Source organism: Ambystoma mexicanum, unplaced genomic scaffold (genome assembly GCF_040938575.1).
Source record: "Ambystoma mexicanum isolate Mex_15411 unplaced genomic scaffold, UKY_AmexF1_1 Mex_scaf34, whole genome shotgun sequence".
NCBI lineage: Eukaryota > Metazoa > Chordata > Amphibia > Caudata > Ambystomatidae > Ambystoma > Ambystoma mexicanum.
The window spans coordinates 220,170-234,317 of record NW_027182449.1 but is presented as its reverse complement, the minus strand read 5'-3'; the positions used below and the strand labels follow the sequence as shown (position 1 = coordinate 234,317).

The 14,148-nt window shown below is 54.7% G+C and overlaps 3 non-coding genes and 3 pseudogenes across 3 annotated transcripts; all 6 read right to left on the bottom strand.

Annotated features, from left to right (window-relative positions):
* Nucleotides 1–313: 313 nt before the first annotated feature.
* On the bottom strand, nt 314–432 carry LOC138558999 (5S ribosomal RNA). Its single transcript, XR_011299117.1, has one exon. It is a non-coding gene; the product is annotated as a 5S ribosomal RNA (ribosomal RNA).
* Nucleotides 433–2,901: 2,469 nt separating this feature from the next.
* Nucleotides 2,902–3,010, bottom strand: LOC138559066 (5S ribosomal RNA; annotated as a pseudogene).
* A 2,794-nt stretch (nt 3,011–5,804) lies between these two features.
* On the bottom strand, nt 5,805–5,923 carry LOC138558507 (5S ribosomal RNA). The gene has a single exon (XR_011298654.1). It is a non-coding gene; the product is annotated as a 5S ribosomal RNA (ribosomal RNA).
* A 2,789-nt stretch (nt 5,924–8,712) lies between these two features.
* On the bottom strand, nt 8,713–8,821 carry LOC138559065 (5S ribosomal RNA; annotated as a pseudogene).
* A 2,465-nt stretch (nt 8,822–11,286) lies between these two features.
* Nucleotides 11,287–11,405, bottom strand: LOC138558998 (5S ribosomal RNA). Its single transcript, XR_011299116.1, has one exon. It is a non-coding gene; the product is annotated as a 5S ribosomal RNA (ribosomal RNA).
* Nucleotides 11,406–13,874: 2,469 nt separating this feature from the next.
* LOC138559064 (5S ribosomal RNA) lies at nt 13,875–13,983 on the bottom strand (annotated as a pseudogene).
* Between the last annotated feature and the right edge of the window lie 165 nt (nt 13,984–14,148).

The window sequence follows — 14,148 nt, the reverse complement described above, 5'->3', positions numbered from 1 at the left end:
CTTGCGCGTCCACTGGAGAGAAAACGGGGAGACGCTGGAGGTGCTTTGCCAGGGACACGAGTGGCCCTTTCTGGCTGCATCCACCCACCCGAGGCGGCGAGCTGCTGCCCTGGCTTCAGTCTCCTGCTGCTCCAAGTTAGTTTGGCGACAACGTGTCCGCCTCTGACGGGGCTCTGCATTGGAGCGAGGGCTGCTGTCTGCCCCTGTGCCTTTTTCACGCGCCGTGTTTGTTAAAATTAAAAGCGGAATGGAGGAAAAATGTAGTTCAAGACGGGGAAGACGAACGCCGCCTATCGGGCACAGAGTAGCAAAATGCCTACAGCACCTGGTATTCCCAGGCGGTCTCCCATCCAAGTACTAACCAGGCCCGACCCTGCTTAGCTTCCGAGATCGGACGAGATCGGGCGCATTCAGCGTGGTATGGCCGTAGGCGAGGAGTGCGCCGATTCCGAGCCTCTTGTGCTGTGTCGGCTCCTCAGACGTCCACTGCCCTCTTGCAAGGCTGAACGCTGTCCTCTGCAGTGTGCTTCTGCCCTTCTTTTTGCCTCAAGCTCAGGAGCCACAGCTGCCAGCTTGGAAAAGCAACGAGCGGCTCCATGCACCCACTTTTGAAATACCCACTTGCCTACTCATGTTTGCAAAGAAAGTGTCTGTAAATTCAGGCCAAGCCACACTTGCACTCACTCACCCAAGCATCCGTTCCTTACAAAACTTTAAAAAAAAACTCGGAAAGAAAGATGGAAATAAACACACACACAATTTTCCTGCTGGGGTCTCCTCGACTCTTTGGAAGGCAGAGGGCGATGTTGGTTGAGGCCTTACCTTCTCGGGCTGGCGGCCTACAAGTCCAGGAAAGAAGCAGGCCCAGTAACAGCAGCTGAGGCCCCCAGCCCAGCCCAGCCCAGGCAGGCATCAGCTTAAGGCTGACTCTCTACCCCACTGCTGCCCCAAATTGGTTTGGCAAAAGTTTGCAAAGAAGATGCCTGTAAATTTAACTCACGCCACACTAGCACTCACCCAGGCGTCGGTTCCTTACAAAAATAGAAAGCACCTCTAAAAAAGAAGAAATAAACACACACACAATTTTCCTGCTGGGGTCTCCTCGACTCTTTGAAAGGCAGAGGGCGATGTTGGTTGAGGCCCTTACCTTCTCCGGCTGGTGGCCTACAAGTCCAGGAAAGAAGCATGCCCAGTAACAGCAGCTGAGGCCCCCAGACCAGCCCAGCCCAGCCCAGGCAGCCATCAGCTGAAGGCTGACTCTCTACCCCAGTGCTGGTCCAAGTTGGTTTGGCAAAATTTTGCAAAGAAGATGCCTGTAAATGTAACTCACGCCACACTAGCACTCACCCAGGCGTCGGTTCCTTACAAAAATAGAAAGCACCTCTAAAAAAAGAAGAAATAAACACACACACAATTTTCCTGCTGCGGTCTCCTCGACTCTTTGGAAGGCAGAGGGCGATGTTGGTTGAAGCCCTTACCTTCTCTGGCTGGCGGCCTACAAGACCAGGAAAGAAGCAGGCCCAGTAACAGCAGCTGAGGCCCCCAGCCCAGCCACGCCTAGGCAGGCATCAGCTTAAGGCTGACTCTCTACCCCACTGCTGCCCCAAATTGGTTTGGCAAAAGTTTGCAAAGAAGATGCCTGTAAATTTAACTCACGCCACACTAGCACTCACCCAGGCGTCGGTTCCTTACAAAAATAGAAAGCACCTCTAAAAAAGAAGAAATAAACACACACACAATTTTCCTGCTGCGGTCTCCTCGACTCTTTGGAAGGCAGAGGGCGATGTTGGTTGAAGCCCTTACCTTCTCTGGCTGGCGGCCTACAAGACCAGGAAAGAAGCAGGCCCAGTAACAGCAGCTGAGGCCCCCAGCCCAGCCACGCCTAGGCAGGCATCAGCGGAAGGCTGACTCTCTACCCCAGTGCTGCTCCAAGTTGGTTTGGCAAAAGTTTGCAAAGAAGCTGCCCGTAAATTCACCTCAAGCCACACTAGCACTCACCCAGGCGTCAGTTCCTTACAAAAATAGAAAGAATCTCTAAAAAAGAAGAAATAAACACACACACAATTTTCCTGCTTCTATCCCCTCGACTCCTTGGAAGGCGGAGGGCAACCTTCGCCGCTGGTGGCCTTCACATGCAGGAAAGAAGCACACCCAGGAACAGCAGCTGAGGCTCCCAGCCCAGGCAGGCTTCAGCTGAAGGCCGACTTGGGAAGCACTGAGGCCAGACCCTGGGCTCCTGGGTCCCTCGGTTGAAGGCTCGAGGCCAGACCCCTTGGCTCCTGTGTCCCTTGGCTGAAGGCTCGACCAGTGCTCGACCAGGCTCGATCAGGCGAGATATTAGGTAGCATGGGGCCCAGCTGGGACTTCTAGGAAGCTTAGGGTGACGGCCGCTTCTGCCCCATCATCCAGAGGCCTGGCTATGGAGAGGCATGATGTGGCCTCCCTCCCTTCCTGCCTCTTGTAGGCACTTCTCCCCCGTGAGCACTTCCCGCTCCAAGTGTCCCCTTGTCTCCCAGGGTGCACTCTTCCTCTAGAGCCCACATATGCAGATGAGGCCCATCCACTTGCCTCCCCTAGCTGTAGGGGGCCTTGCGCGTCCACTGGAGAGAAAACGGGGAGACGCTGGAGGTGCTTTGCCAGGGACACGAGTGGCCCTTTCTGGCTGCATCCACCCACCCGAGGCGGCGAGCTGCTGCCCTGGCTTCAGTCTCCTGCTGCTCCAAGTTAGTTTGGCGACAACGTGTCCGCCTCTGACGGGGCTCTGCATTGGAGCGAGGGCTGCTGTCTGCCCCTGTGCCTTTTTCACGCGCCGTGTTTGTTAAAATTAAAAGCGGAATGGAGGAAAAATGTAGTTCAAGACGGGGAAGACGAACGCCGCCTATCGGGCACAGAGTAGCAAAATGCCTACAGCACCTGGTATTCCCAGGCGGTCTCCCATCCAAGTACTAACCAGGCCCGACCCTGCTTAGCTTCCGAGATCGGACGCATTCAGGGTGGTATGGCCGTAGGCGAAGAGTGCGCCGATTCCGAGCCTCTTGTGCTGTGTCGGCTCCTCCGACGTCCACTGCCCTCTTGCAAGGCTGAACGCTGTCCTCTGCAGTGTGCTTCTGCCCTTCTTTTTGCCTCAAGCTCAGGAGCCACAGCTGCCAGCTTGGAAAAGCAACGAGCGGCTCCATGCACCCACTTTTGAAATACCCACTTGCCTACTCATGTTTGCAAAGAAAGTGTCTGTAAATTCAGGCCAAGCCACACTTGCACTCACTCACCCAAGCATCCGTTCCTTACAAAACTTTAAAAAAAAACTCGGAAAGAAAGATGGAAATAAACACACACACAATTTTCCTGCTGGGGTCTCCTCGACTCTTTGGAAGGCAGAGGGCGATGTTGGTTGAGGCCTTACCTTCTCGGGCTGGCGGCCTACAAGTCCAGGAAAGAAGCAGGCCCAGTAACAGCAGCTGAGGCCCCCAGCCCAGCCCAGCCCAGGCAGGCATCAGCTTAAGGCTGACTCTCTACCCCACTGCTGCCCCAAATTGGTTTGGCAAAAGTTTGCAAAGAAGATGCCTGTAAATTTAACTCACGCCACACTAGCACTCACCCAGGCGTCGGTTCCTTACAAAAATAGAAAGCACCTCTAAAAAAGAAGAAATAAACACACACACAATTTTCCTGCTGGGGTCTCCTCGACTCTTTGAAAGGCAGAGGGCGATGTTGGTTGAGGCCCTTACCTTCTCCGGCTGGTGGCCTACAAGTCCAGGAAAGAAGCATGCCCAGTAACAGCAGCTGAGGCCCCCAGACCAGCCCAGCCCAGCCCAGGCAGCCATCAGCTGAAGGCTGACTCTCTACCCCAGTGCTGGTCCAAGTTGGTTTGGCAAAAGTTTGCAAAGAAGATGCCTGTAAATGTAACTCACGCCACACTAGCACTCACCCAGGCGTCGGTTCCTTACAAAAATAGAAAGCACCTCTAAAAAAAGAAGAAATAAACACACACACAATTTTCCTGCTGCGGTCTCCTCGACTCTTTGGAAGGCAGAGGGCGATGTTGGTTGAAGCCCTTACCTTCTCTGGCTGGCGGCCTACAAGACCAGGAAAGAAGCAGGCCCAGTAACAGCAGCTGAGGCCCCCAGCCCAGCCACGCCTAGGCAGGCATCAGCGGAAGGCTGACTCTCTACCCCAGTGCTGCTCCAAGTTGGTTTGGCAAAAGTTTGCAAAGAAGCTGCCCGTAAATTCACCTCAAGCCACACTAGCACTCACCCAGTCGTCAGTTCCTTACAAAAATAGAAAGAATCTCTAAAAAAGAAGAAATAAACACACACACAATTTTCCTGCTTCTATTCCCTCGACTCTTTGGAAGGCAGAGGGCGATGTTGGTTGAGGCCTTACCTTCTCGGGCTGGCGGCCTACAAGTCCAGGAAAGAAGCAGGCCCAGTAACAGCAGCTGAGGCCCCCAGCCCAGCCCAGCCCAGGCAGCCATCAGCTGAAGGCTGACTCTCTACCCCAGTGCTGGTCCAAGTTGGTTTGGCAAAATTTTGCAAAGAAGATGCCTGTAAATGTAACTCACGCCACACTAGCACTCACCCAGGCGTCGGTTCCTTACAAAAATAGAAAGCACCTCTAAAAAAAGAAGAAATAAACACACACACAATTTTCCTGCTGCGGTCTCCTCGACTCTTTGGAAGGCAGAGGGCGATGTTGGTTGAAGCCCTTACCTTCTCTGGCTGGCGGCCTACAAGACCAGGAAAGAAGCAGGCCCAGTAACAGCAGCTGAGGCCCCCAGCCCAGCCACGCCTAGGCAGGCATCAGCGGAAGGCTGACTCTCTACCCCAGTGCTGCTCCAAGTTGGTTTGGCAAAAGTTTGCAAAGAAGCTGCCCGTAAATTCACCTCAAGCCACACTAGCACTCACCCAGGCGTCAGTTCCTTACAAAAATAGAAAGAATCTCTAAAAAAGAAGAAATAAACACACACACAATTTTCCTGCTTCTATCCCCTCGACTCCTTGGAAGGCGGAGGGCAACCTTCGCCGCTGGTGGCCTTCACATGCAGGAAAGAAGCACACCCAGGAACAGCAGCTGAGGCTCCCAGCCCAGGCAGGCTTCAGCTGAAGGCCGACTTGGGAAGCACTGAGGCCAGACCCTGGGCTCCTGGGTCCCTCGGTTGAAGGCTCGAGGCCAGACCCCTTGGCTCCTGTGTCCCTTGGCTGAAGGCTCGACCAGTGCTCGACCAGGCTCGATCAGGCGAGATATTAGGTAGCATGGGGCCCAGCTGGGACTTCTAGGAAGCTTAGGGTGACGGCCGCTTCTGCCCCATCATCCAGAGGCCTGGCTATGGAGAGGCATGATGTGGCCTCCCTCCCTTCCTGCCTCTTGTAGGCACTTCTCCCCCGTGAGCACTTCCCGCTCCAAGTGTCCCCTTGTCTCCCAGGGTGCACTCTTCCTCTAGAGCCCACATATGCAGATGAGGCCCATCCACTTGCCTCCCCTAGCTGTAGGGGGCCTTGCGCGTCCACTGGAGAGAAAACGGGGAGACGCTGGAGGTGCTTTGCCAGGGACACGAGTGGCCCTTTCTGGCTGCATCCACCCACCCGAGGCGGCGAGCTGCTGCCCTGGCTTCAGTCTCCTGCTGCTCCAAGTTAGTTTGGCGACAACGTGTCCGCCTCTGACGGGGCTCTGCATTGGAGCGAGGGCTGCTGTCTGCCCCTGTGCCTTTTTCACGCGCCGTGTTTGTTAAAATTAAAAGCGGAATGGAGGAAAAATGTAGTTCAAGACGGGGAAGACGAACGCCGCCTATCGGGCACAGAGTAGCAAAATGCCTACAGCACCTGGTATTCCCAGGCGGTCTCCCATCCAAGTACTAACCAGGCCCGACCCTGCTTAGCTTCCGAGATCGGACGAGATCGGGCGCATTCAGGGTGGTATGGCCGTAGGCGAAGAGTGCGCCGATTCCGAGCCTCTTGTGCTGTGTCGGCTCCTCCGACGTCCACTGCCCTCTTGCAAGGCTGAACGCTGTCCTCTGCAGTGTGCTTCTGCCCTTCTTTTTGCCTCAAGCTCAGGAGCCACAGCTGCCAGCTTGGAAAAGCAACGAGCGGCTCCATGCACCCACTTTTGAAATACCCACTTGCCTACTCATGTTTGCAAAGAAAGTGTCTGTAAATTCAGGCCAAGCCACACTTGCACTCACTCACCCAAGCATCCGTTCCTTACAAAACTTTAAAAAAAAACTCGGAAAGAAAGATGGAAATAAACACACACACAATTTTCCTGCTGGGGTCTCCTCGACTCTTTGGAAGGCAGAGGGCGATGTTGGTTGAGGCCTTACCTTCTCGGGCTGGCGGCCTACAAGTCCAGGAAAGAAGCAGGCCCAGTAACAGCAGCTGAGGCCCCCAGCCCAGCCCAGCCCAGGCAGGCATCAGCTTAAGGCTGACTCTCTACCCCACTGCTGCCCCAAATTGGTTTGGCAAAAGTTTGCAAAGAAGATGCCTGTAAATTTAACTCACGCCACACTAGCACTCACCCAGGCGTCGGTTCCTTACAAAAATAGAAAGCACCTCTAAAAAAGAAGAAATAAACACACACACAATTTTCCTGCTGGGGTCTCCTCGACTCTTTGAAAGGCAGAGGGCGATGTTGGTTGAGGCCCTTACCTTCTCCGGCTGGTGGCCTACAAGTCCAGGAAAGAAGCATGCCCAGTAACAGCAGCTGAGGCCCCCAGACCAGCCCAGCCCAGCCCAGGCAGCCATCAGCTGAAGGCTGACTCTCTACCCCAGTGCTGGTCCAAGTTGGTTTGGCAAAAGTTTGCAAAGAAGATGCCTGTAAATGTAACTCACGCCACACTAGCACTCACCCAGGCGTCGGTTCCTTACAAAAATAGAAAGCACCTCTAAAAAAAGAAGAAATAAACACACACACAATTTTCCTGCTGCGGTCTCCTCGACTCTTTGGAAGGCAGAGGGCGATGTTGGTTGAAGCCCTTACCTTCTCTGGCTGGCGGCCTACAAGACCAGGAAAGAAGCAGGCCCAGTAACAGCAGCTGAGGCCCCCAGCCCAGCCACGCCTAGGCAGGCATCAGCGGAAGGCTGACTCTCTACCCCAGTGCTGCTCCAAGTTGGTTTGGCAAAAGTTTGCAAAGAAGCTGCCCGTAAATTCACCTCAAGCCACACTAGCACTCACCCAGTCGTCAGTTCCTTACAAAAATAGAAAGAATCTCTAAAAAAGAAGAAATAAACACACACACAATTTTCCTGCTTCTATTCCCTCGACTCTTTGGAAGGCAGAGGGCGATGTTGGTTGAGGCCTTACCTTCTCGGGCTGGCGGCCAACAAGTCCAGGAAAGAAGCAGGCCCAGTAACAGCAGCTGAGGCCCCCAGCCCAGCCCAGGCAGCCATCAGCTGAAGGCTGACTCTCTACCCCAGTGCTGGTCCAAGTTGGTTTGGCAAAATTTTGCAAAGAAGATGCCTGTAAATGTAACTCACGCCACACTAGCACTCACCCAGGCGTCGGTTCCTTACAAAAATAGAAAGCACCTCTAAAAAAAGAAGAAATAAACACACACACAATTTTCCTGCTGCGGTCTCCTCGACTCTTTGGAAGGCAGAGGGCGATGTTGGTTGAAGCCCTTACCTTCTCTGGCTGGCGGCCTACAAGACCAGGAAAGAAGCAGGCCCAGTAACAGCAGCTGAGGCCCCCAGCCCAGCCACGCCTAGGCAGGCATCAGCGGAAGGCTGACTCTCTACCCCAGTGCTGCTCCAAGTTGGTTTGGCAAAAGTTTGCAAAGAAGCTGCCCGTAAATTCACCTCAAGCCACACTAGCACTCACCCAGGCGTCAGTTCCTTACAAAAATAGAAAGAATCTCTAAAAAAGAAGAAATAAACACACACACAATTTTCCTGCTTCTATCCCCTCGACTCCTTGGAAGGCGGAGGGCAACCTTCGCCGCTGGTGGCCTTCACATGCAGGAAAGAAGCACACCCAGGAACAGCAGCTGAGGCTCCCAGCCCAGGCAGGCTTCAGCTGAAGGCCGACTTGGGAAGCACTGAGGCCAGACCCTGGGCTCCTGGGTCCCTCGGTTGAAGGCTCGAGGCCAGACCCCTTGGCTCCTGTGTCCCTTGGCTGAAGGCTCGACCAGTGCTCGACCAGGCTCGATCAGGCGAGATATTAGGTAGCATGGGGCCCAGCTGGGACTTCTAGGAAGCTTAGGGTGACGGCCGCTTCTGCCCCATCATCCAGAGGCCTGGCTATGGAGAGGCATGATGTGGCCTCCCTCCCTTCCTGCCTCTTGTAGGCACTTCTCCCCCGTGAGCACTTCCCGCTCCAAGTGTCCCCTTGTCTCCCAGGGTGCACTCTTCCTCTAGAGCCCACATATGCAGATGAGGCCCATCCACTTGCCTCCCCTAGCTGTAGGGGGCCTTGCGCGTCCACTGGAGAGAAAACGGGGAGACGCTGGAGGTGCTTTGCCAGGGACACGAGTGGCCCTTTCTGGCTGCATCCACCCACCCGAGGCGGCGAGCTGCTGCCCTGGCTTCAGTCTCCTGCTGCTCCAAGTTAGTTTGGCGACAACGTGTCCGCCTCTGACGGGGCTCTGCATTGGAGCGAGGGCTGCTGTCTGCCCCTGTGCCTTTTTCACGCGCCGTGTTTGTTAAAATTAAAAGCGGAATGGAGGAAAAATGTAGTTCAAGACGGGGAAGACGAACGCCGCCTATCGGGCACAGAGTAGCAAAATGCCTACAGCACCTGGTATTCCCAGGCGGTCTCCCATCCAAGTACTAACCAGGCCCGACCCTGCTTAGCTTCCGAGATCGGACGCATTCAGGGTGGTATGGCCGTAGGCGAAGAGTGCGCCGATTCCGAGCCTCTTGTGCTGTGTCGGCTCCTCCGACGTCCACTGCCCTCTTGCAAGGCTGAACGCTGTCCTCTGCAGTGTGCTTCTGCCCTTCTTTTTGCCTCAAGCTCAGGAGCCACAGCTGCCAGCTTGGAAAAGCAACGAGCGGCTCCATGCACCCACTTTTGAAATACCCACTTGCCTACTCATGTTTGCAAAGAAAGTGTCTGTAAATTCAGGCCAAGCCACACTTGCACTCACTCACCCAAGCATCCGTTCCTTACAAAACTTTAAAAAAAAACTCGGAAAGAAAGATGGAAATAAACACACACACAATTTTCCTGCTGGGGTCTCCTCGACTCTTTGGAAGGCAGAGGGCGATGTTGGTTGAGGCCTTACCTTCTCGGGCTGGCGGCCTACAAGTCCAGGAAAGAAGCAGGCCCAGTAACAGCAGCTGAGGCCCCCAGCCCAGCCCAGCCCAGGCATCAGCTTAAGGCTGACTCTCTACCCCACTGCTGCCCCAAATTGGTTTGGCAAAAGTTTGCAAAGAAGATGCCTGTAAATTTAACTCACGCCACACTAGCACTCACCCAGGCGTCGGTTCCTTACAAAAATAGAAAGCACCTCTAAAAAAGAAGAAATAAACACACACACAATTTTCCTGCTGGGGTCTCCTCGACTCTTTGAAAGGCAGAGGGCGATGTTGGTTGAGGCCCTTACCTTCTCCGGCTGGTGGCCTACAAGTCCAGGAAAGAAGCATGCCCAGTAACAGCAGCTGAGGCCCCCAGACCAGCCCAGCCCAGCCCAGGCAGCCATCAGCTGAAGGCTGACTCTCTACCCCAGTGCTGGTCCAAGTTGGTTTGGCAAAATTTTGCAAAGAAGATGCCTGTAAATGTAACTCACGCCACACTAGCACTCACCCAGGCGTCGGTTCCTTACAAAAATAGAAAGCACCTCTAAAAAAAGAAGAAATAAACACACACACAATTTTCCTGCTGCGGTCTCCTCGACTCTTTGGAAGGCAGAGGGCGATGTTGGTTGAAGCCCTTACCTTCTCTGGCTGGCGGCCTACAAGACCAGGAAAGAAGCAGGCCCAGTAACAGCAGCTGAGGCCCCCAGCCCAGCCACGCCTAGGCAGGCATCAGCTTAAGGCTGACTCTCTACCCCACTGCTGCCCCAAATTGGTTTGGCAAAAGTTTGCAAAGAAGATGCCTGTAAATTTAACTCACGCCACACTAGCACTCACCCAGGCGTCGGTTCCTTACAAAAATAGAAAGCACCTCTAAAAAAGAAGAAATAAACACACACACAATTTTCCTGCTGCGGTCTCCTCGACTCTTTGGAAGGCAGAGGGCGATGTTGGTTGAAGCCCTTACCTTCTCTGGCTGGCGGCCTACAAGACCAGGAAAGAAGCAGGCCCAGTAACAGCAGCTGAGGCCCCCAGCCCAGCCACGCCTAGGCAGGCATCAGCGGAAGGCTGACTCTCTACCCCAGTGCTGCTCCAAGTTGGTTTGGCAAAAGTTTGCAAAGAAGCTGCCCGTAAATTCACCTCAAGCCACACTAGCACTCACCCAGGCGTCAGTTCCTTCCAAAAATAGAAAGAATCTCTAAAAAAGAAGAAATAAACACACACACAATTTTCCTGCTTCTATCCCCTCGACTCCTTGGAAGGCGGAGGGCAACCTTCGCCGCTGGTGGCCTTCACATGCAGGAAAGAAGCACACCCAGGAACAGCAGCTGAGGCTCCCAGCCCAGGCAGGCTTCAGCTGAAGGCCGACTTGGGAAGCACTGAGGCCAGACCCTGGGCTCCTGGGTCCCTCGGTTGAAGGCTCGAGGCCAGACCCCTTGGCTCCTGTGTCCCTTGGCTGAAGGCTCGACCAGTGCTCGACCAGGCTCGATCAGGCGAGATATTAGGTAGCATGGGGCCCAGCTGGGACTTCTAGGAAGCTTAGGGTGACGGCCGCTTCTGCCCCATCATCCAGAGGCCTGGCTATGGAGAGGCATGATGTGGCCTCCCTCCCTTCCTGCCTCTTGTAGGCACTTCTCCCCCGTGAGCACTTCCCGCTCCAAGTGTCCCCTTGTCTCCCAGGGTGCACTCTTCCTCTAGAGCCCACATATGCAGATGAGGCCCATCCACTTGCCTCCCCTAGCTGTAGGGGGCCTTGCGCGTCCACTGGAGAGAAAACGGGGAGACGCTGGAGGTGCTTTGCCAGGGACACGAGTGGCCCTTTCTGGCTGCATCCACCCACCCGAGGCGGCGAGCTGCTGCCCTGGCTTCAGTCTCCTGCTGCTCCAAGTTAGTTTGGCGACAACGTGTCCGCCTCTGACGGGGCTCTGCATTGGAGCGAGGGCTGCTGTCTGCCCCTGTGCCTTTTTCACGCGCCGTGTTTGTTAAAATTAAAAGCGGAATGGAGGAAAAATGTAGTTCAAGACGGGGAAGACGAACGCCGCCTATCGGGCACAGAGTAGCAAAATGCCTACAGCACCTGGTATTCCCAGGCGGTCTCCCATCCAAGTACTAACCAGGCCCGACCCTGCTTAGCTTCCGAGATCGGACGAGATCGGGCGCATTCAGCGTGGTATGGCCGTAGGCGAGGAGTGCGCCGATTCCGAGCCTCTTGTGCTGTGTCGGCTCCTCCGACGTCCACTGCCCTCTTGCAAGGCTGAACGCTGTCCTCTGCAGTGTGCTTCTGCCCTTCTTTTTGCCTCAAGCTCAGGAGCCACAGCTGCCAGCTTGGAAAAGCAACGAGCGGCTCCATGCACCCACTTTTGAAATACCCACTTGCCTACTCATGTTTGCAAAGAAAGTGTCTGTAAATTCAGGCCAAGCCACACTTGCACTCACTCACCCAAGCATCCGTTCCTTACAAAACTTTAAAAAAAAACTCGGAAAGAAAGATGGAAATAAACACACACACAATTTTCCTGCTGGGGTCTCCTCGACTCTTTGGAAGGCAGAGGGCGATGTTGGTTGAGGCCTTACCTTCTCGGGCTGGCGGCCTACAAGTCCAGGAAAGAAGCAGGCCCAGTAACAGCAGCTGAGGCCCCCAGCCCAGCCCAGCCCAGGCAGGCATCAGCTTAAGGCTGACTCTCTACCCCACTGCTGCCCCAAATTGGTTTGGCAAAAGTTTGCAAAGAAGATGCCTGTAAATTTAACTCACGCCACACTAGCACTCACCCAGGCGTCGGTTCCTTACAAAAATAGAAAGCACCTCTAAAAAAGAAGAAATAAACACACACACAATTTTCCTGCTGGGGTCTCCTCGACTCTTTGAAAGGCAGAGGGCGATGTTGGTTGAGGCCCTTACCTTCTCCGGCTGGTGGCCTACAAGTCCAGGAAAGAAGCATGCCCAGTAACAGCAGCTGAGGCCCCCAGACCAGCCCAGCCCAGCCCAGGCAGCCATCAGCTGAAGGCTGACTCTCTACCCCAGTGCTGGTCCAAGTTGGTTTGGCAAAATTTTGCAAAGAAGATGCCTGTAAATGTAACTCACGCCACACTAGCACTCACCCAGGCGTCGGTTCCTTACAAAAATAGAAAGCACCTCTAAAAAAAGAAGAAATAAACACACACACAATTTTCCTGCTGCGGTCTCCTCGACTCTTTGGAAGGCAGAGGGCGATGTTGGTTGAAGCCCTTACCTTCTCTGGCTGGCGGCCTACAAGACCAGGAAAGAAGCAGGCCCAGTAACAGCAGCTGAGGCCCCCAGCCCAGCCACGCCTAGGCAGGCATCAGCTTAAGGCTGACTCTCTACCCCACTGCTGCCCCAAATTGGTTTGGCAAAAGTTTGCAAAGAAGATGCCTGTAAATTTAACTCACGCCACACTAGCACTCACCCAGGCGTCGGTTCCTTACAAAAATAGAAAGCACCTCTAAAAAAGAAGAAATAAACACACACACAATTTTCCTGCTGCGGTCTCCTCGACTCTTTGGAAGGCAGAGGGCGATGTTGGTTGAAGCCCTTACCTTCTCTGGCTGGCGGCCTACAAGACCAGGAAAGAAGCAGGCCCAGTAACAGCAGCTGAGGCCCCCAGCCCAGCCACGCCTAGGCAGGCATCAGCGGAAGGCTGACTCTCTACCCCAGTGCTGCTCCAAGTTGGTTTGGCAAAAGTTTGCAAAGAAGCTGCCCGTAAATTCACCTCAAGCCACACTAGCACTCACCCAGGCGTCAGTTCCTTACAAAAATAGAAAGAATCTCTAAAAAAGAAGAAATAAACACACACACAATTTTCCTGCTTCTATCCCCTCGACTCCTTGGAAGGCGGAGGGCAACCTTCGCCGCTGGTGGCCTTCACATGCAGGAAAGAAGCACACCCAGGAACAGCAGCTGAGGCTCCCAGCCCAGGCAGGCTTCAGCTGAAGGCCGACTTGGGAAGCACTGAGGCCAGACCCTGGGCTCCTGGGTCCCTCGGTTGAAGGCTCGAGGCCAGACCCCTTGGCTCCTGTGTCCCTTGGCTGAAGGCTCGACCAGTGCTCGACCAGGCTCGATCAGGCGAGATATTAGGTAGCATGGGGCCCAGCTGGGACTTCTAGGAAGCTTAGGGTGACGGCCGCTTCTGCCCCATCATCCAGAGGCCTGGCTATGGAGAGGCATGATGTGGCCTCCCTCCCTTCCTGCCTCTTGTAGGCACTTCTCCCCCGTGAGCACTTCCCGCTCCAAGTGTCCCCTTGTCTCCCAGGGTGCACTCTTCCTCTAGAGCCCACATATGCAGATGAGGCCCATCCACTTGCCTCCCCTAGCTGTAGGGGGCCTTGCGCGTCCACTGGAGAGAAAACGGGGAGACGCTGGAGGTGCTTTGCCAGGGACACGAGTGGCCCTTTCTGGCTGCATCCACCCACCCGAGGCGGCGAGCTGCTGCCCTGGCTTCAGTCTCCTGCTGCTCCAAGTTAGTTTGGCGACAACGTGTCCGCCTCTGACGGGGCTCTGCATTGGAGCGAGGGCTGCTGTCTGCCCCTGTGCCTTTTTCACGCGCCGTGTTTGTTAAAATTAAAAGCGGAATGGAGGAAAAATGTAGTTCAAGACGGGGAAGACGAACGCCGCCTATCGGGCACAGAGTAGCAAAATGCCTACAGCACCTGGTATTCCCAGGCGGTCTCCCATCCAAGTACTAACCAGGCCCGACCCTGCTTAGCTTCCGAGATCGGACGCATTCAGGGTGGTATGGCCGTAGGCGAAGAGTGCGCCGATTCCGAGCCTCTTGTGCTGTGTCGGCTCCTCCGACGTCCACTGCCCTCTTGCAAGGCTGAACGCTGTCCTCTGCAGTGTGCTTCTGCCCTTCTTTTTGCCTCAAGCTCAGGAGCCACAGCTGCCAGCTTGGAAAAGCAACGAGCGGCTCCA